Source organism: Macaca mulatta, chromosome 3, assembly GCF_049350105.2.
Source record: "Macaca mulatta isolate MMU2019108-1 chromosome 3, T2T-MMU8v2.0, whole genome shotgun sequence".
Taxonomy (NCBI): Eukaryota; Metazoa; Chordata; class Mammalia; order Primates; family Cercopithecidae; genus Macaca; species Macaca mulatta.
Window position 1 is genome coordinate 79449406 of NC_133408.1, and position 23481 is coordinate 79472886.

A 23481-nucleotide genomic window follows, 5' to 3' on the forward strand; every position below is an offset into this window, starting at 1 on the left:
ATTAAAAATACAAACACATCAGAATTGCAATACAACAAAAGACAACAAAGAACAATGAAAAAATACAGTCAAGGCAATTGGCGATAAATTTAGGAAATTGGCTCAGATTTAAGAGTAATGAAGAAAGGATGAAGACAATAAAAAGGCATGCAGAACAGACACTGTATTTTTACAGTTAACTAGCAATAATATATTGTCTTCAAAATTATAATTAATGGAAGACAAAAGTGGAAATAAAAACATTAACCAAGATATGCAGGTGAAGGACCTTATCCTAAAAATACACTGTCAAAATAAATTATATTAAGTGAAATTCAATGCACTTGATACATGACAACTTTAAGACAGACATATGAAATGACTTTTTAGTTTAAAATGTTTCTCTTTTGAGTTTGTTAATCATTCAGACTGAAATAATCCTTAGATAAACAGATGTAAATAAAATGCACTCATATATTTGAAGAGTAGATCACGTATATGCTCTGTTTGAATTCATCATCTATTGTGAATCATATTAAATATAAAATGATTTTACCTTTAAATGGCAAAGGGTTGAAGCTATCTCAAAGAACTGATTAAAGTCTGAATAAAAAGCTAATTTTCTCACTCACTGTATGTGATAATTTGTAAGTTAATGCATCGGTTAAAACCGTGATTCCCTCACCTTTCAGCAGGATAATACAAATATTATTATAATAAATAATAAATGTATTGTATATATACACTTTATATAGAGATTAAATAGTACATTTTCATATGCTTTATATACAATAAAGAGCACATTTATTGTACATAATATATATATATATATATAAAAAACAAATTCCCTATCGGTGAATCAAATATAGTAGGGACAAAACTAATGATTATTGCATTGTTTCTTGTTGTCATTACCAGTATATTTACTTGCATTTTCTGAAAAAGTATTCCAAGGTGTTTAAATGTTTATGTAACTTTGGTGTTAGTACTTGGAGTAAATATTTTATCTTCTCTAGATTGAATAGGATTATGTCCTGCTCATTAATATGACCAATAATTATTTGACACTTTGTGCCTCGCATTTTGTCAGAAAATCTACTTGGGTTTTTGAAGATAATGTTTATATACTTTCAGTGCTGGACAAAGTTGTATTTTATCTGAAATTCGTGAATCAAAGATGTCTCCAGAAAACCAACATTACATTCATTAATTTAATGTAAAATCATGGAACCATCAGAAAACTTAATTTAAAAACTGATTGCAATCAGACATTTGGATATAACCAGAAAATAAAATATTTCTTAGTAAAATTAATAAACATTCATCATAATTTCATAAATGGAAAAAAATTGAATAATTAATTGCACTGATTCAAGTAAATAAAAAAATATGAATCCTACTATGTATTAAAAATTGTATCAAAAACTAGGTCCCAAATTTTATGTTAAGAGTCTCAGGTTTTGAACTGAGGGGCAGGTATTTGGCATACTTTGAGCATTGCATTTGTAGTTTGAGAATTGTTTCTTAAAATGTCACTCAACATTTTGTTGCATTAGAAATTTGTGTTTCAGCTCTTGCTATGTGAATTTTTTTCCTTAACATTAACCTTCATAATTTCATTAGTTAGTTATAGACTTTCTGGAGAAGTCTGTCATTAGGTGAATGCTCACAGCCTTAAATACTGTGATACAATATTACCTAAAATTATCTTTGTGATTGTCAGAAAGAAAGATATCAGGTTATGATAGTGCTACAAATTGATCAACAACCAAGTTTTGTTAGGCATCTTCTATTTGGTGGACTTTGTGCGAATACATCATATTTCATCCTCAATGTATACATAATTTTCTTTAATTACTTAAGCAATAGCCAAACAAGTTTAGATAACTGTGAAATAAAATTTGGATTTTAATTTACTTTAATATACTTCATTTGACACTGTTGATTTCATCTTATATTATATTCATATAAACTGTACTTTTCCCACTGATTCTCAACATACCTGTAATAGTAACATGTTTCTAAAATACAATAGTGATTAGACTAATTTCATAATTAAAAGACTTTGAAGAGTCAAGGAAACATGTAGCCTTGTTACTATGTTAATTAGGGGTATACTTCTCAGGCAGCAGGCAGTTTTCTTCTGTATTTATTGAGAATCTATCTGACAGTCTTGAGGCATAGAACTAACCATACCTTCTTTAGGGGGGAAAACAAGTGAAGAAATTCTCAAGCAGAAAGTAGAGGGTGAAGGGTCTGCTTTTTTTTTTCACATATATGTGTAAGTTTTTTAGAGAAAAAATAATCCTACAAAGCTATTTTAAGATGAAATTGAAGAAGAGCACTCAGAATAACATTGTAGCCATTATAAGTGGCATTGTAAACTGCATTTTAAAATGCAGGCATTTCTGTTAAAGCGGGAATCTTTTCACAGGAATTGAATCAGACCCACAACTCACTGGGTACATACCATTACTGGTTCTATGGTAATGTGAAAAAAGCTCTTCTTTCTACTCTCGGGAATAAGTTATAAAATATGTTGAAATACTCAGATCTCTTTGTTAGTTGACTCCTCTATTTGAACTCTCTTTTAAAATGAAGCACTGTGTTTTATTGTGTATTGTTTATATTCTCTGTCGTGTATTGTGATGTGAGAAAATTACAAGACCAGGAAAAGTGTCAGAGAAAAAAAACGATTATTGAAAGCAATTTTTATTAACGAATGTGTAACTACAGCTTGAAATTAAGATATACAACTATATTAAAATCTACTTTTGAATTAACACTTACATTTGAATATCTTATAGAAAATTTAACTTATTCTTTTAAGTATGGCACACCTTGTTTACTACATCATTACTTTTCTAATAAAATAGTTGTTTTGATATTTTGACTTTTGACTATTTGCAGGTTCTTAGGTATGTAAATATTGTAGTATAAAAGCCTGTATAGGAAATAAAGAAAAGCCCTATTTTGTTCACCATTATCAGTGAAAGCATCAGGTGAAAAGAATTTGTTTTAAGTAATCTTATTATACGACTTTGAATAACTTCTTAAAAATCTCTCAGTATCAGTTTTTCAATCTATAAATATCTTCTTTTGATCATGATGTGAGATTAAAAACCAATTAAAAGCTTGGGATTGGCAAGGACTTTTTTTAGAAAAGACACAAAATATATTAACTCTAAAGGACAATTGGTAAATTGGACTTCACTAAAATAAAAAAAAAAAAAATCTGCTTTCTAAAAAACACAAGAAAATATGAAGTACAAGTATAGATTGGAAAAAAATATTTGTAACACATAACATCTGACAAAGAACTTGCACCCAGAATAAAGAAGGTTATAATTAAATAATAATAAGACAAATAATGTACTCAGAAATAGAGGTGCAAAAATTTACAGGGACACTTTAGAAAGGAAGATGTATAAATGGCCAATAAACACACAGAAAAATGTTCACTGTCATTGACCATCAGATTGAATTAACTCACAATGTTCAACTTGTGCATATTCATGAGATGTGGTAAAAATTTTAAAAGGCTGACAATAACAATTTTGATAAGGATTTGGAGCAAATAGAACTCATATATTACTAGTGAATATATAAAATGATACATCCACTTAAAAGAACAGTTTAGAAATTTCTTATAAAGCTAAACATATCTTTACATAAGAATAAGCAATTCCACCCCTACCCCCAAGAAAGGAAAACAAATGTTCACAAAAATTATTTTACATGAAACTTCACGGTGGCTTTATTCAATACCCTCAAACTAGAAAGAACTCAAATGTCTGATAACTGAAAGGATAAAAGCATTGCAGCGAAGTCGTATGATAGAACATAAATAAGTCTAACAGGATTTAACTACTGATTCACAAAACTACATGACTGTATAGTATAGTAATTTTTTTGAATTTTGTTGTACAAATACCTACTTTCTGCCTGATACCAATCAGAGGAAACAAACAGTAGTTCATCCTTTAATGGCAAGGAGAGTAATTCACCTTCACCGTCTTGCTATAGAGCAGTGTGAACTCCTGATCTCCTGTTATTATAGAAGCTACAGAGTCTTTGTGTATTTTTTGTTTGAAAAACTATCACATAAGTCCATATTGTAATAAAGTCCAGCTAATTGGTGAACTGGGAGTAGCAGATATTTACTCTACATGACTCAAAGATTGACACATATGAGAATCAGTCAGGTGTTTGGAATCTAGTGCTCTCCTGCATTGCCAGTGTATCCCTGTTCAGGTAAAGAACGAGTTGTTGCAACTTGCACTAAGAAAGACAGTGGTGTTTATCAGGCTTCAAAAAGTTATGGAAGCAGCATAACATTTGGAAATATTGAGGCAACCTATTCACTGAGAGATGCTTTCAGCCTCAAGTGGGTCCCAGAGCAAGAGAATGCTCTGCAGCATACCTAGGCTATAGAGCAAGTTGCTCTGCCCCTTGAGCCTAATGGCCAGAAGACTGGAAAATGCTAATGATGTTGTAAAAAATGATGTTATGTGAGTCTCTGACAAGCCCCAGTGAGACAGGCACAGCACATACTCCTTGAGTTCTGGTGCAAGGTTATGCTCTGCTTGAAAATCACCTCCTTGCATGTCACTGACACCTAGTAGAGACCAAGTTTCTGATGAGAAAAAAGGTTACTTTTACCTGAACAGTCTAGTCCATCATATGTGTTTTTGAGACTTCTGAATCGTAACTTTAGACAGGTTCAATAGCAATCTGCTGTGTAATGAAATACAGTGTCAGGCGCTAGGCTTCAGCTGGTGCAAAAGACGCAAGTAAATTAAATAAGTAGGTATACCAGACTCCTACGCCACCTAGAGAGAGCTGCAGTCACTGCCTCTCATTCACCCACTTTTGCGGCTTTATGGTTAACTGATGAAGACTAAGGGATGGCCCTGAATGATGTGGTAGAACAAAATCTTCTCAAAAAGGAGATCTCGGGGACAATACACTTGGTGTCTACTCTGTATGGAATGTTAGGTGACCTGTAGCATGCAAACACATTGGTACAGCAGTGAATTGCTTGGCTGGTTGGTCAGGGGCATAGAAAGGGCAAGATCAGAAGATTGGTGGCAAGAGACCTACAGAAGATGCATGGATGGCCACATGGTGGAAAAGGTGTGGCTCTGAGTGACCCTTGACAATGTCCACCACAGGGCATACCTAGCAGAGAAGTCATGCGGTGACCCGAAGTACAGAAAAGCCAGCCTTGTGGATGTTTTCTAGCCTCTCCACTCAGCTACTCCATGGCTTTTGCAATGCATCCATGAGCTTGGTGGTCATAATGAAGGGATCCACAATTCTCAACAAGTATGTCTCCCCAGAAGTTTGGATTTGGGTCTGAGACATTTCAAGTCTCAATCCATGTTAATATCTTCTGCCTGTCACTGACTGAACCTTAAAGTACAAGAAAAGATTGTGAAACTGGCATTCTTTCAAAAACAATCAGAAATGGCAAATGGACAACTGGTCATTGTGGCCATTGTGTTTGCAATAACTTTTGTTTACAAGTTCAGTTTACCTCTCAGGCTATGTTTAATCTCTTCCCTTGTGCACCATAAGAATCTCTTTTGTAACTATGATAATACATTCCTGCTTATTTTTCATTTTTCTGAGTACATTGTAAGTGTATATATTTATGGAGTACCTGAGATGTTTTGATATAGGTATGAAATGCATAATTATCACATCATGGAAAATGGGGTATCCATTCCTTCAAGCACTTATTTTTTTGTGTTGTAAATAATCCAGTTATACTCTTAGTTATCTAAAAATATGCAATTAAATTATCATTGATTGTAGTTACCTGTTGAACTATGCAAATATCTCTTCAGTATACTGATTTCCTTTCCTTTGGGTGTGTACCCAGCAGTGGGATTGCTGGATGATATGGTAGCTTTTAGTTTTAAGAGGAACTTCCAAACTGTTCTTCATAGTGGTTGTACAAATTTACATTCCCATGAATGGTGTAGGAGGGTTACCATTTCTGCACATTTTTGCCAGCATTTATCATTATCTGTCTTTGGATATAAGCTATTTTAACTTGGGTGAGATCATATCTCACTATAGTTTTGATTTGCATTTCTCTGATGGTAAATGATGTTGATCACCCTTTCATATGCCTGTTTGCCATTTGTATGTTTTCTGTTGAGAAATCTCTATTCAAATCTTTTGCCCATTTTTGATCAGCTTATTAGGTTTTTTTTTTTCCTATGGTTGTTTGAACTTCTTATATATTCTGGTTGTTAATCATTTGTCAGATGGGTAGTTTAAAAATATTTTCTCCCATTCTGTGGGTTGTCTCTTCACTTTATTGATTGTTTTCTTTGCTGTGCCCAAGTTTTTTTTTTTTTAATTATTATTTTATTTTTGAGACAGAGTCTCGCTCTGTCACCCAGGCTGGAGTGCAATGGTGTGATCTCTGCTCACTGCAAACTCCTCCTCCCGGGTTCATGCCACTCTCCTGCCTCAGCCTCCTGAGTAGCTGGAACTACAGGAACCCGCTACCATGCCCGGCTAATTTTTTGTATTTTTAGTAGAGATGGGGTTTCACCATGTTAGCCAGGGAGGTCTCAATCTCCTGACCTCATGATCCATCCACCTCGGCCTCCCAAAGTGCTGGGATTACAGGTGTAAGCCACTGCGCCCAGCACCTGTGCCCAAATTTTTTAACTTAAATTTTTAAGTCTGAGCTCTATGTTGGCCCCTTCTAGCCAAAGCTGAAGCTAGAGCAGCTGGAATGCAGGGCACCATATCCCAAGGTTGCACAGACCAGCAGGGCTTGGGCCCTGCCCATGAAACCATTTTACCCTCCTAGGCCTCTAGGCCTGTAATGGGAGAAGATGCCCTGAAGATCTCTGAAATTCCTTGGAGACATTTTCCCCATTTCTTTAGCTATTAACATTCGGCTCCTCATTACTTATGCAGCCAGCTTGAATTTCTCCCCAGAAAATGCTTTTTTATGTTCTACCACACTGTTTGGGGGCAAATGTTCCAAACCTTTATACTCTGCTTAAGACTTAACCTGATTTGTCCATATTTGCTTTGGTTGCCTGTGCTTGTTCCTTTATAAGTTACCCAGTCTTGGGTAGTTCTTTATAGCAGTGTGAAAATGGACTAATCCACTACTCCTTGCATCAGTGTGCCCTGAATGGGAGACATGGAGTCAAAGGACAGTATTTTGGAGCTTTAAAATTTAATGAATGCCCTGCCATGTTTTGGACTTGCATGGGGTCTGCAACCCTTTTGTTCTGGCCAATTTTTCCCATTGGGAATGGGAACATTTACCCAATGCCTGTACCCATTGTGTCTTGGAAGTAACTAACTTGATAACTTGATTTTGATTTTACAGGCTCAAAGGCATAAGGGACTTGCCTTTTCTCAGATGAGACTTTGGACTTGGACTTTAGAGTTAATGCTGGAATGAGTTAAAGCTTTGGGGGACTGTTGGCAGGGCATGATTAATTTTGCAATGTGAGAGGAAATGAAACTTGGGAGGAGCCAGGGCAGAATGATTCAATTTGGCTCCATGTACCCACCCAAATCTTAGTTTGAATTGTAATCCCCACTTGTCGAAGGAGGGACCTGTTGGAAAGTAATTGGATTATGGGGGTGGTTTCTCCCATGCTGTTCTCATGATAGTGAGGGAGTTCTCATGACATCTGATGGTTTTAAAAGTGGCAGTTTTCCCTGCACGCACTGTCTCTCCTACTGCCATATAAGATGTGCCTTGCTTTCCCTTCACCTTCTGCCATGATGGTAAAGTTCCTGAGGTCTCCTCAGTCATGTGGAACTGTGAGTCAATTAAACCTCTTATATTTATAAATTAATCTATAAATAGCAGGGTGAAAACAGACAAATTACATCTTTGTTTTCATTTCTGTTTCTATTTATTTGTATCTTTCATTATTTCTCTTAGTTTATCTGGCAAAAGTTTTTCAATTTTGTTTAGCTTTTTAATAAAACCAACTTTTGTGGCATTGATCATTTGTATTGTTTCCTTAATTTCAATTTCATTTATTTCTGCTTTGATATTTATTATTTCTTTTCTTCTATCGATTTTGGGTTTGGTTTGCTCTTCCTTTTCTAGTTCCATAAGATGCAGCATTAGGTTGTTTATTTGATTTTTTTTTTTTTTATGTAGACAGTTATAGCTATAAACTTCCATCTTAGTACTGCTTTTGCTCTACCCCATAGTTTTGGTATCTTGTGCTTCCTTTATTGTTCAAAAAATTTCAATTTCCTTCTTAATTTTTTCAATGACTCACTGGTCATTCAAGAACATTTTGTTTAATATCTGGGTATTTCTATAATTTCCAAAATTTCTCTACTTAGTAATTTCTAGTTTTATTTCATTGTGATCAGAAAAGATGCTTGATATTATTTCAGGTTTTTTTAACGGTTAGGACTTGTTTTGTGAACTAACATATGGTCTTTCCTTGAGAATGATCAATGTGCTGAGGAAAAGAATGTGTATTGTGCAGCCTTTGAATGACATGTTCTGTAAATATCTATTTTGTAATTTGGTCTATAGTACAGATTAAGTCCAATGTTTCTTTGTCCATTTTCTTTCTGAAAGATCTTCCCAATACTGAAAGTGGGGTGTTGAAATCTCCAGGTATTATTATATTGGGGCCTATCTCTCTCTCTAGATCTAACAATATTTCCTTTATATATCTGGGTGCTCCACTGTTGGGTGCATATATATATTTAAATTTATATATCCTCTTGCTGAATTAACCTCTTTATTACTATGTACTGATCTTATTTTTCTCTTCTTACAGTTTTTGTCTTGAAATCTATTTTGCTAATACTATTATAGCTACTTTTGTTCTTTTTAGGCTTCTACTGGCCTAGAATATCTCTTTCTATCCCTTTATTTTCAGTCTATGTGTGCCTTTATAGGCGAAGTGTATATCCTATAGGCAATTGATCAGTAAGTCTTGCTTTTTCATCCATTCAGCCAGTCAATGTCTTTTGATTGGAGAGTTTAGTATATTTACATTAATATGTTATTATTGATAAGGACTTACACTTGTAATTTTTCCATTTATTTTCTGGTCATTTTGTGGTCTTCTCTTATTTTTTTCCTTCCTATCTTCTAGTGAAGATGATTTTCTCTGGTGATACAATTTAAATTATTATTTATTTTTTGTGTATTTGTATGTTTTTATGGTTTGTGGTGATTATGAGACTTGCAAATATTATCTTATAACCCATTATTTTGGGTTGATAACAATTTAACATTATATGCATAAACAAACAAAAAATACTAACAAAAACTCTATACTTTGACTGTTTTCACCTGCTTTTTAACTTTTTGTGTTTCTATTTATTAAGATATTGCACTGTCTATGTTTTGAAAAGTTGTCATAATTATTGTTTTTGATTGATTCATTGTTTAGTCTTTCCATTTAGGATAAGAGTGGTTTATACACCAAACTTACAGTGGTATAATATTCTGTGTTTTTCTTATACTTACTATTATCAGTGAGTTTTGTACCTTCAGGTGATTACTTATTGCTCATTAATGTCTTTTTCCTTCTGATTGAACTACTCTCTTTAACATTTCTTATAGGAGAGCTCTAATGATGAAATCCCTCAGCTTTTGTTTGTTTGGGAAAGTCTTTATTATTCCTTCATGCTTAAAGGGTATCTTCCCTGGATATACTATTCTGGCATAAAAAGGATTTTCCTTCAGCACTTTAAATGTGTCATGTCTCTCTCTCCTGGCCAGTAGGGTTTCCAGTGGAAAGTCTTCTGCCAGAGGTAATAGAGCTTCATTGTATGCTATTTGTTTCTTTTCTCATGCTGCCTTTAGGTTCACTTATTTATCCTTTATCTTTGGGAATTTGATTATTAAATGCCTTGATCTAGTCTTCTTTGGTTAAATCTGCTTGGTGTTCTGCAACCTTTTTGTACTTGAATATCTACATCTTCCTCTAGGTTTGGGAAGTTTTGTGTTATTATCCTTTTGAATATATTTTCTACCTCTCTCTCTTTGTCTGCCTCCTCTTTAAGGCCAATAACTCTTATTATATTTGCCTTTTTGAGGCAATTTTCTAGATTCTAGAGGTATGTTTTGTTGTTTTCCATTCTTTGTTCTTGTGTCTCCTCGACTGTGTATTTTTAAGCAGTCTGTCTTCAAGATCACTAATTCTTTCTTCTGCTTGATAAATTCTGTTATTAAAAGACTGACACATTCAGTATGTCAGTTGCATTTTTTCAGTTCCAGAATTTCTGCTTGATTCTTTTTAATTATTTCACCATCTTTGTTAAATTTATCTGACAGAATTCTAAATTATTTCTGTGTATTATCTTGTATTTCTTTGAGTTTTTTGATACAGCTATTTTGAATTCTCTATCTGAAAGGGCACATATCTGTGTTTCTCTAGGATTGGTCCCTGTGTCTTATAGTTGATTTGGTGAGAACATATTTTCCTGGTTGTTAATACTCCTAGATGTTTGTCTGAGTCTGCATTGAAGAGTTAGATATTTATTGCAGTCCTCACAGTCTGGGCCTGTTGATACCTGTCCTTAGAAAGGCTTTCTAGATATTTGAAAGGACTTGAGTGTTTTGATCTAAGCTGTATTTTCTTTAGGGGGTATCTCAAAGCCAGAAATGTGTGCTTTTTATAGTTTCACAGAGGTACTGTCCTATGATCTTGGACAAGATCTGGGAGAATTCTCTGGATTACAAGGAGAAGACACTTGTTCTCTTTTCTTACTTTCTTCCAAAGAAAGGGAGTCTCTCTGTCTCTGTCCTATGCCACCTGGAACTGGGGGTAAAGTAACACAAGCACCCCTGTGACTATTACCATTAGGACTGTACTGGGTCAGAATTGAAGCCAGTGTAGCACTAGGTCCCCCACCCATGGCCTGCTATAGCTACTCCCTGTCTACTGCCTATGCACAATCAGGGACCTGGGGCTCTCTAATCAGGAGGTGGCAAAGTCACCCAGGCCTGTGTCCTTCCCTTAGGGTGGCGAGTTTCCCTGGTCCCCAGGTGGGTCCAGAAGTGCCAATAAGGAGTCAGTAACTACAGTAAAATACCTTAGAAATATAACTGGTGTTCTATTGTATTGCAGCTGGGCTGGCACTCGAACCACAAGATGCAGCCCGTTCCACTTTTTTCTCTCCTTTCCAAAGGCAGAGAGACCTTATCTAATGACCACCACCACCACAGGCCCATGGGAAGTATTGCCAGGCTACTGTCAATTTTCCCTTAAGGCCCAAGATCTCTTAAGTCAGTTTTCTATGAATGCTATCTGACTTGGGACTCAACCTTTAGGGCAGTGGACTCCCTGTTGGCACAGGACAGGTCCAGAAATGCTGGAATCAGGGACTCCAAGAGCCCACCTGGTTCTCTACCTCACAAGTTAGTCTCACCCAAGGCCCTTGATGTAGTTAGTACCTAGGTATGTATCATTGCTGGTTATTCAGGGACCAAGGGCTCTTCAATTAGCAGGTGATGAGTGCTGTCAGGACTGATTCCTTCCCTTCAAGGCAGTGGATTCTCTTCTGGCCCAGGGAGTATTCAGAAATGTCACCTGGGAGCTAGAGCCTAGAGCACAGGTCTCGTAATTCTGACCGGTGGACTATCCTGCTCTGGCAGAGAGCTGGTCTCCAAGATGCAAGATAATGTCTTCCACACTCTTCCCTCTCCTCTTCTCAAGGGGAAGGAAGGAGCCGAGGGTTAGTGGAGGGGTGTTGCCAACACTCCCTTAGTCTCCCTAGCTGGTGTCTCAGTAGATCAGGTGCCCCTCCAGTCCACTGTTGTTGGGCCCGGTTCAGCACTAGGACTCATCTAAGAGTTGCAGTTTTTGTGACCTAAACTGCCTTTCAAGTTTTCTTAGAGACCCACTCACTTCAGCCCTTGGTGGTGAGTTTTTACAGGAACTCAAGTTCAGACCACTGGTATCTGCAATTCTGCCCTGGCTAGGGCTGGTTTAAATGCTCCCTCCACAAGTGAGCAGCAGCGGAGTTTTGTCCTATTTTCCTTTCTATTCTAACACGACAGCACTGAGTTTAGTGTCTCACAGTTGCTGTGCCTTCCCTCCCCCACTGCTGAAAGATGCACTCCACACCACTGCCCCTGTTGCCCAGGGGTAGAGGAGCGGTGGCATCAGCAATTCAAGACTGTTTTTTATACCTCCTTAGCGCCTCTCTCAGAGATACGAAGGTAAAACCAAAGGTACTGCGAGTACTCACCTCATTTTTGGTTCTGATGAAGGTGCTTTCCATGTGTAGATAGTTGTTATATTTGTGTTCTTGCCGGTGGGGGCAGGAATCATTAGTGAAGCTTTCTATTCTGCCACCTTGCCCTGCCTTCACCTATAAAATACTCTTAATCCAAGATAGTGTTTGCTTTACAGTAGAGTTACAATAGGTCATAGAGAAGATTATCGAGATATGTTCTCAGAATTGTCATGTTTTCCATATCTGTGGGTACAGTATTTATTATACTTTTCTGAAAATGAGAACAGCCATTTTGAAAGTAAATGTGGCCAGGTGCGCTGGCTCACGCCTGTAATCCCAGCACTTTGGGAGGCCGAGGCAGGTGGATCACGAGGTCAGGAGATCGAGACCATCCTAGCTAACACGATGAAACCCCGTCTCTACTAAAAAATACAAAAAATGAGCTGGGCGTGGTGGCGGGAGCCTATAGTCCCAGCTACTCGGGAGGCTGAGGTAGGAGAATGGTGTGAACCTGGGAGGCAGAGCTTGCAGCGAGCCCAGATCGTGCCACTGCACTCCAGCCTGGGCAACAGAGCAAGACTCCGTCTAAAAAAAAAAAAAGAAAGAAAGTAAGTAAATGTGAAGCCTATTAGGATTACACCCAGAAAAATGAATCAGTCAGGAGGCATTAATTTTAAAAAACACTTTCATAAGAATTTAATTATAAAACTAATACAAAATAGGAAATAGTATTATTTAATTGTTTTGGGTGGAAGGTTATAATTAATTATAGAAGAGAGAGAAAGATTTTAAGAAATATTTTGTTGATCATGTCATTATCAGCTCTGCGTTCTGTGGTCCCAGAAAGACCTATAGCTTTTCACTCAGCCTAATCTCGCACTGTGACCAGGGAGTTCAGCCAGCATGGATGCCAGAACATGGGGTTCCCCACTGAAGCAGGCTTGCCCAAAGCACCATTGCTGTCTTCTGCCTTTGTGTTCCCATTTCCCCGTGTCCCTGTCAAGACTCAGGCTTCATGGATTTGGGTCTGTCTAATATCTCATCCTTCATCTTGCTGATGTTCAATTCTTACACAAATAGCATCCTATAGCTTGTAATCTACTTATAACTCAACTCATAAATTTTTTTCATTTTATTTAATTTTTAGAGATGTGGTTTGCTATGTTTCCCAGGTTGAACTAAAACTCCTAGATTCAAGGTATTCTCTTGCCTCAGCCTCCCAAGTAGTTGGGACTTCAGGAGTGTGTCACTGCATCCATCTATCCAACTTGTAAAAATTTGACTCCAGCCCTCTAGATGTATCTTGTGGGTGTGATGTCCCAGTCAGACTCATGTGATAGGCCTACCTAATCTATTCTTTCTAAAATATTTAATTGACAAATAAATATTGTATATACTCAAGGTGTACAATGTGATGATTTGCTGTACATATACATTATGTAATGATTATCACAATCAAATTAGTTAACACATCCATCACCACTATACTGTATGTTAGTTCCTCAGAACAGATGTATCTTATAAGTTACAGCAGTGTGCTGATAATTACTCAAAAAGCAAAGGAGTAAAGGGATAATTGCAAAGATTCAAAATATGGTCAATGAAAAAAAACTACTATAGAAGCTTAGAGAGCTAGTAAAGGTTAGGAGTAATTTAAGAAGTAAAGAAGAATATTTCAGCCTAGAGCAAGATCAGATGTATATGAATTGTGAGAATAGAATGACTGCAGTATTCAGTGTGACTGCAGCACAGCCCTGAGTAATGCAGTGGAAGCTGACAGATCAATTATGGCCTTGTAAGTTTCCTATACACCTATCAGGAGATTAAGGACTCTCTGGTAATATATTTAAGATCAATCCACTGGGTCTTTGCTGAGGCTTCTAAGCTTGAGAATCTTTTACAGATGAAAATTTATTGAGAAATGTGTTAAAACAAACACGAGGACTTTGTGGGGAGGAAATCAAACTTTCTGATGTTGTTTCCTATGCTTTTGTCAGCAGAACCCTATTTGACACCAATCTAGTTCTCTAAGGCACAGTCCTGACAGTTTATTAGCTTTGTGTAAAATAAGTTCAAGAACGTCTGTGAAATGTTCCAAACTGTTAATTCTATATCATTTATTTGTGGAAGTAAAAAAATGCATAAAAAGTTCACTTGCCAAGGAGTACAGGTTCCAAAACTATGAATTCCATGGTAGATTCTGTGTGAAGCTAATACCCAGAATTAACAAAAAGACTCCATGACATTTTAGTTAACACTCTCTTACCATATATTTTGGAAATACATTATACACACACACACACACACACCTTATATATAGCAATTAAGATATAAATATATACTTGTATACGTATTTTTTAAAAGTTTAAGCAGTTAAACATAAACTCAACATGACGTCTTGACTTCAAGTGAGCCCTAAAGTCTAGATTTTGTCTGTGGTGATCAAGCTTAATCTATGGCGTTCTTACACTTCCCAGCTGTGTGATCCAGGCCACTTAACAACCTCACTTTGCCTTCATTACCTTATCTCTCTAATAGCGGTTAAAATCCTAGGACTATTTTGAGATTAAATGAATTAATGGAAGTGCAGTGCTTAGAATAGTGTCTGACACATAAGTGTTTGGAGTGACTGGTGTCTTCCACAACTGTCCTTCGCTATGGTAATTCTACTGAGCTTGCAGTTACCTTCTTTCATTTTTGATATTCTCTATTCTCATCTTTCCAAGGACAAGAGTTTCTTCAGACAATCTAGATAAGATTTATTCTACTATTGCTTTCTTAAATAAAATATTTTTATAACACAGAAAAATAAAATAGACAATCATGTACCTACTTATAAGGTATAAAGGTTTTAAATTAGATTTCAATTTGCTTTTTTAAGACTTCTCTTCATCTCTGTCCCCATCCAGAGATAACTTTCTGAAATTTCTCATTCCCATGCAATTTTAAACATTCTGCCACTTACAAATATGCACTAAAAACAAATATTATTTTTGCATGCATTTGGCATATAAAGTAGTTCATATAATAATTTTTAAAATTCATCTGATTTTAGGAGTTTAAATCCTAAATTTACAGCCTACAGCATTCTCAGTTTGTGAAAATGTAGCAAGTATGTTAGAGGACGCACCACTTTTTCTGAACGTTTAGGTAAAAGATGTTTTATATGTGCAACGAATAAAGTTACTCACTGTTTTTAAATGTTGTATATTTTTGCTACGTTTTATGTTTGACCTATTAATAATTGAAAATTTCAAAATTTCTGTGATCATGTTGAATTTGTCAGTTTCTCTATACAGTTTTATAAAATGTTCTTGGTTTATTTCAAGGCCTTTTAAAATATAAACAACATGCTTACTGTGTTAAATTGAAATCTACATAATATTTAAAGAATCTTTTTATATCTCATGTCATAAAATCTATTTTGCCTCCGTCTTATGTTGGAACATCATTTCCTGAAATTATTTTTACCATCCCGTTACTTTCAGCATTTCTGTGTTCTGTATGTTAGCTCTTATCAAAGAGGACATTATATTTATTTTCAGTGTGGCAAGCTCTATTCTTTAAAAGGTATGTTCAGTTTATTTGCATGTATGGTGACTTTGAACATTTTTTTGAATTCTATAGTCTTATTTTTATCACTTATATTTGCTCATCTTTTTCATGCTTTTGCCTTTCTTCCCATAGTTTCAGAAATGTATGTATGAAGTGCAACAAGTACACAAATAAATGCTTATCTTAAGTTTACAACTTAATGAATTTCTACTCAGTTCCAGGAAGAGAATCATGACAGCACTGTAAAGCTTTTATATGCTGGACTCATCTCTAAAATATTTCTCCCTTGCAAAGATTTTAAACTAGTATCCAAATATGCAACAAACCTGGGTCCGTTTTGCTTGTTTTTGAAAATTTTATAAATGTAATACATGATATTTACTCTCATACCTGGCTTTTATTCACTCAATATTATGTTTGAGCATGCTTCATTTTGTTGCATGCAGGTATATAATTCACTCATTTTCATTTTATGAATAAATCACAATTTATATATACATTCTACTATTGATGTTTGTGAGTTGCATCATATGAATTGAGATGCATATGAGTTGTTCCCAGTATGGGATTCTTAGGAGCAATTCTGCTATGGACATTTTTATATATATTTTGAGTTTTACCAGTTTACAGTCTCATCTAAAGTGAATGAGTCATCTACCCTAACACTTTCAAGCAGGAAGGTAAATCTATCATTATTACTTCATCGTGTCTGGAAAAGGAAGTTCTCTTGGCTGAATTAGAATCTGAGCAGCCTTTAGTCCTGTGCTAGCTTTGTCCCACAATGGAGGCAGTACCTTTCTGTGTACTCCACACAGTGTTCCTCGAATTATGATGTTACTCATCCTGGCTGGTTGGTGAGCTCAGGATTGTTCTCTCTAATCCTTTAGGGTGATTCCTTATCTAGCTTCAATGCTTTACTTTTATGCATGTGCTGATAAGTGATTATATCTGCTAAATGAAATCAAAGGAGAGTCTTGCCAATCTTCAGAGCTCTTGTGATGTACTCTTTCTGCAAATTACAGACTTCTTTGTCTCGTTAGACTTTGAACTCCACCTTTTGAACTCACACAGATCTCTGGGTTTCTTTATCGTGCACTGTTTGACAATTCTCTCTAGAAAGTAACTTGGGCAATTAAAGGGCTCACTTTGTATGCTTCTCTTCTATCTGTAAGCATGGTTCTGCACTGGCTAATGCCCAGTGTCTGAAAAGCATTTCATATAGTTCGTCTGGTTGACAAGTTCTTTCACTAAAGATAATTAATCTGGAACACGCACTGCCTGTTTTATAGTAGCAGAAGTATATGATAATTAAAATTTATATTTTAAAATAGCATTGATTTTGGATATGTTACCTATAACCAAACAGTTTGCTGACATTTTTTATTAGATTTTGTAGATTGGTTAAGAAAATACTTGAATTTTCTTTGGAAAATTTCTTTGAAAGTGATGAAATATTATTTTGGTTTTTTTTACTTTTAAACATTTTAAAAGCATCTATAATATACTGGCTGAGATTTCTAGAATATTATTGAATACTATGAATGAAAATACATTAAAGACCATGCTTCTATTTTCTTTTGTTACTGAATTTTAGGATTCTCACATAAATTAGTGTATATTAATCCTTCTTCAGGCTAAATGGGTTTTTAAATTATCAATTTACTGTTAATTTCCTTTAATTTGGTTATTAAAATTTTCAAATGACTTGAGAATGGTGAATTATATTGATATATTTTAGGATTTTCATGTGTATGTATTTTAATAAGTTCTTCAAATTGTATTCTTTCAATAAGAAATAATATTCTTTTTTTCTTTCTATTCTTTATTCTTTTTGCTTGATGTGATCCTTTTAAGTAAACAGGGTGCTTTTGAGATTCTTCTTCATCCTTAATATTCAGCAATTTTACTTACATTTTATTTATTGATTGATTTTTAATTTTTATATTGACAAATAATAATTCTGTATATTTATGGGGCACAATGTGACGTTTTGATCTTTGAATACATTATGGAAAGAGTCAATCAAGGTAATTAATATATCTATCACCTCACCAATTTATCATGTTTTGTGGTTAGAGTGCCACTTAAAATTTTAAATATGAAAGTGATCTTTCATTATTTTTATAAAATCCTCAGGCATTTTTATTAAATGCTATTTTTATACAATTCATTCAATTTTTTCTTCCAATATGTTTATTGGATATATTTCAGATATCATCATCCTATCTTTTGTATCTTTTTTTACCTTTATATATTATATATGTTATATATGTGTGTGTATACATATATATACACACACACATTCACATACACACACACACACATACATACACACACACAGATTCCTATTATTTTGTTTCTGTTAGTTTTGTTCATGGTAGACCTTTGCTTTGGCATATTTTCTTTTTTATTAATTTTTGCTATTGTTTAACTCACTTTCAGTGGAGCTTGTTTTTACAGGAGATTCTTGGCCTGTGGATGGAAGTTCCTCCTGAGAGAGGCTTTGTTGTTGTCTCTTTCACATGACCACCTTAGATTCCTGCATACATGCTCTTTTCTAGGTCATTCTAGCAGAAAGTGAATAGTGTAAGTTTAGACCACTACTATTTATCTTCAGTGAGTGGAAGGTTTAATTTATCAAGTGACAATCCGTATCTTTCCTTTTCATAATCTTTTTTTTTAATTATTATACTTTAAGTTCTAGGGTACATGTGCACAACGTGCAGGTTTGTTACATATGTATACATGTGCCATGTTGGTGTGCTGCACCCATTAACTCGCCATTTACATAAGGTATATCTTCTAATGCTAACCCTCCCCGCTGTCCCCTCCCCACAATAGGACCCAGTGTGTGATGATCCCCTTCCAGAGTTCAAGTGATCTCATTGTTCAGTTCCCACCTATGAGTGAGAACATGCGGTGTTTGGTTTTCTGTTCTTGCGATAGTTTGCTGAGAATAATGGTTTCCAGCTGCATCCATGTCCCTACAAAGGACACAAACTCATCCTTTTTTATGGCTGCATAGTATTCCATGGTGTATATGTGCCACATTTTCTTAATCCAGTCTGTCACTGATGGACATTTGGGTTGATTCCAAGTCTTTACTATTGTGAATAGTGCTGTGATAAACATACGTGTGCATGTGTCTTTACAGCAGCATGACTTATAATCCTTTGGGTATATCTCCAGTAATGGGATGGCTGGGTCAAATGGTATTTCTAGTTCTAGATCCTGGAGGAATCGCCACACTGTTGTCCACAATGGTTGAAGTAGTTTACAGTCCCACCAACAGTGTAAAAGTGTTCCTATTTCTCCACATCCTCTCCAGCACCTGTTGTTTCTTGACTTTTTAATGATTGCCATTCTAACTGGTGTGAGATGGTATCTCATTGTGGTTTTGATTTGCATTTCTTTGATGGTGAGTGATGATGAGCATTTTTTCATGTGTCTGTTGGCTGTATGAATGTCTTATTTTGAGAAGTGTCTGTTCATATCCTTTGCCCACTTTTTGATGGGGTTGTCTTTTTCTTGTAAATTTGTTTGAGTTCTTTATGGGTTCTGGATATTAGCCCTTTGTCAGATGAGTAGATTGCAAAAATTTTCTCCCATTCTGTAGGTTGCCTGTTCACTATGATGGTAGTCTCGTTTGCTGTGAAGAAGCTCTTTAGTTTAAGTAGATCCCATTTGTCAATTATGGCTTTTGCTGCCATTGCTTTTGGTGTTTTAGACACGAAGTCCTTGCCCATGCTTATGTCCTGAATGGTATTACCTAGGTTTTCTTCTGGGGTTTTTATGGTTTTAGGTCTAACATTTAAGTCTCTAATCCATCTTGAATTAATTTTTGTATAAGGAGTAAGGAAAGGATCTAGTTTCAGCTTTCTACTTATGGCTAGCCAATTCTCCTAGCACCATTGATTAAATAGGGAATCCTTTCCCCATTTCTTGTTTTTGTCAGGTTTGTCAAAGATCAGATGGCTGTAGATGTGTGATATTATTTCTGAGGGCTCCATTCTGTTCCATTGGTCTATATCTCTGTTTTGGTACCAGTACCATGCTGTTTTGGTTACTGTATCCTTGTAGTAGAGTTTGAAGTCAGGTAGCATGATGCCTCCAACTGTTCTTTTGGCTTAGGATTGTCTTGGCAATGCAGGGTCTTTTTTGGTTCCATATGAACTTTAAAGCATTTTTTTCCAATTCTGTGAAGAAAGTCATTGGTAGCTTAATGGGGATGGCATTGAATCTATAAATTACCTTGGGCAGTATGGACATTTTCACTATATTGGTTCTTCCTATCCATGAGCAAGGTATGTTCTTCCATTTGCTTGTGTCCTCTTTTATTTCACTGAGTAGTGGTTTGTAGTTCTCCTTGAAGAGGTCCTTTATATCCCTTGTAAATTGGATTCCTAGGTATTTTATTCTCTTTGAAGCTATTTTGAATGGGAGTTCATTCATGATTTGGCTCTCTGTTTGCCTGTTACTGGTGTATAAGAATGCTTGTGATTTTTGCACCTTGATTTTGTATCCTGAGACTTTGCTGAAGTTGCTTATCAGCTTAAGGAGATTTTGGGCTGAGATGATGGGGTTTTCTAAATATACAATCATGTCATCTGCAAACAGGGACAATTTGACTTCTTCTTTTCCTAACTGAATACCCTTTATTTCTTTCTCTTTCCTGATTGCCCTAGCCAGAACTCCCAACACTATGTTGAACAGGAGTGGTGAGAGAGGGCACCCCTGTATTGTGCCAGTTTTCAAAGGGAATTCTTCCAGTTTTCGCCTATTCAGTATGATATTGGCTGTGGGTTTGTCATAAATAGCTCTTATTATTTTGAGATACGTTCCATCAATACCGAATTTATTGAGAGTTTTTAGCATGAAGGGCTGTTGAATTTTGTCAAAGGCAATAGATGTAGAAAAGGCCTTTTCATAATCTTAAGCAGAGAGATTCTTTATGACCACCTACCCAGACTAGTAGAAATAGCTTATTGAATTCCCCTTTCATTAATGGGACAGCACCCTGAGGTCCCATCTTTTTGACTCACTTTTGTATTTTCCCCCATGTTTCTTGCTCTACATAATTAGCAATGTGGCTTCAATTTTCACTACTTACTTGTGTCCTGTGTTGTATTATAATATTTCTGGAACACATTTACTCATGTTTTATCTGGCAGTTGAATGAAATGATAGGGAGAACCTGTTTGTTATACAATTCTGTGGTTATGTTCAAACCATACTGCTATCACCTAATGTATTGAATGAAATATGAAACATGTATTTTTATCAGAATATTATTAGAAGGCAAATGAACTATTGAAAAATACTGCTTGAGACATGTGTGTTATTAAAATATATGATCAAATTTACTCACTGTTGGAAGAATAAAAGGACCACTTCTACAAAGCAAGCAAGTGCCTAGCATTTCAGGTTGTGTATTACTTGATTGAGCTAAGAATGACCCTGCTAAACCATATCCCTCTTGTATATAAAGGCCCTGAGACACACAAAAAAATGGCACATTACAAGATAATTTACAGTATTGTTATTTCAGGAGGCTTTTAAATCTATTCTAAGTCAATGAGAAAGCTCTGACAAAAGGAGAAAAGTGAGTGATTTAAACTTGTTTTCCCAATATCATCATTATATGTTTTTGGACTATGTATTACATTAGATTTAAGCTATGAAATGAGACACCTGCATTATTTCATGACTTCCATCTCTAGTCAAAATAAACTGTTATAGAAAGCAACATAAGTTCTGCCCATACAATGTGAAAGGTTTCATTAACTAAGATTTGGTATGGGAATAAAATCATGTCTTGCTCGTAAGTACAATACAGCTAAAATTAATTCTCCTGACAAAGAAATAAATCAGCTATTAATTACATTAATTCAGTGAGCGACACCACCTCATTATTAAAAAAGAAATTCAGTGTGTGTGAAAAATTATGTTTATGATTTATAAGATGTTGCTAAATTTTTTTAAAGTTTATTCTGTTTAAAACTATAAGGCAAATCTTTCATTCTTCAATCTTTATCCACAATAGCAGTATTTCACTAAATTCTTTTTAAAGAGAACAGAGGGATCTGGTCCTGTGAATCAGAAACACTTTTCCTTATTCAATATTGATCTCTTTGGTGAGAGTGACCCCATGGAGCAGTTGCTTAATTTCAAATTATTAGCATGGTGCAATCTGTGCAAACCAATTATTTCAGGTTTTTTAAAAGATAGAGAAACCTAAGTCATCTGGCCCAATAATAAAGAGGTTGGTCTACATGTCAAGCTATAAAATAACTGTGCCATCTTCTGATTTGGCCTCTCTAAATTTTGGTATCAAATATGTTTCTTACTTTGGTCTTCAGTTAGATTTCACTGAGGATTCACAGTGGTAATTAGTCATCTGGTACCTGTAGATAGAAGACAGTAATATGCCCAAGAGTATAAATAAATCAAGGAGGATACACTAACTCTTATATTCTCCCTGGAAGGAAGCAGACAAACTTTCATTAGTAAATAGATGATGCCTCAAGGGTTTTTATTCACCGTCTGTGCTGTAATCCTGTGAATGTGTGATGTTGTTACTTTGCTTTATTTAATAAAAATGACAGACCCAGAGACATAAGATAATTAGCTGAAGTTTAAATAGACAGACATAACTGAGACATTGTTTAGTTCCAAATAAAAAATCATTTGTCTTCATCTAGTATTGTTTTCTAGCGAAACAATAAATAGAATATATATTTTCTGTGATGCAGACTTCCTACCTTCCAATGTAAAGTATATAGTGTGTGTATGTGTGTATGTATATGTGTGTGTGTATATATATATATATATGTGTATCAATCATTCAATAACTTCTCGCAAAAAATAATTATCAAAAGTGTAGCAATACAAGCTAATTATCATTTTCATTTATTTGTTTGGCTGGTTGATTGGTTTTTTATTGCTCACCATACACCAAGCACTCTTCAAATTGTTCAACCCTGTTAGTTCAATTAATCTACAGTACAGTCCTGTGAGTTAGATACTAATATGATACTCTTTTAAAATGAAGAATTTAAGGATCTCTTGAACTCAGGAGTTCAAGTCCCAATCCCAACCCTACAGGTATCCTCAAATTCTTCATTTTTAAATGAACTTTGGTCTGGGGTTGCTGATGTTACACACAGCACTGTCATTTTCTCACAGATATGTTTCACTTACATTATTTTATTTACAAAATCTTCCATAAAGCAAATCAAAATTTAATATTGGTTGTAGGATGATCTTATAGAAATTAACTGAATGCCTACATACAGCAGAGCTGAATCGGTAGAATCTATGCTCTTCATGACAAATAGCATGGTAATGCTTTCTCCCCAGGATGAAACAGAGAAATGGAACCACAAATCAGTCAACATTCTGAGGTGAGAAACTGGAGAGGGTAACAGAAAAGTTGAATAAGTTCACCTTGCTACAGTAACTAAAAAACAAGCAAACAACAACAACAACAAAAACAACACACACACACACACACACACACACACACACACACAAACACATATAGGTAACAAGCATAACAACATTCCCAGGCAGCTAATAAAGTTTCTATACTATTATTTCTGTGATTGTTTATTTCTTGATCTTGTACTGTATCCTTGAAACCTGCTCTTAGACAAGGAGTAGCCAATTATACAAGTCACAGTCAGTTCAGAGAGGGATGGATTTGACCTATTTAGCTACTTGTAAACCCAG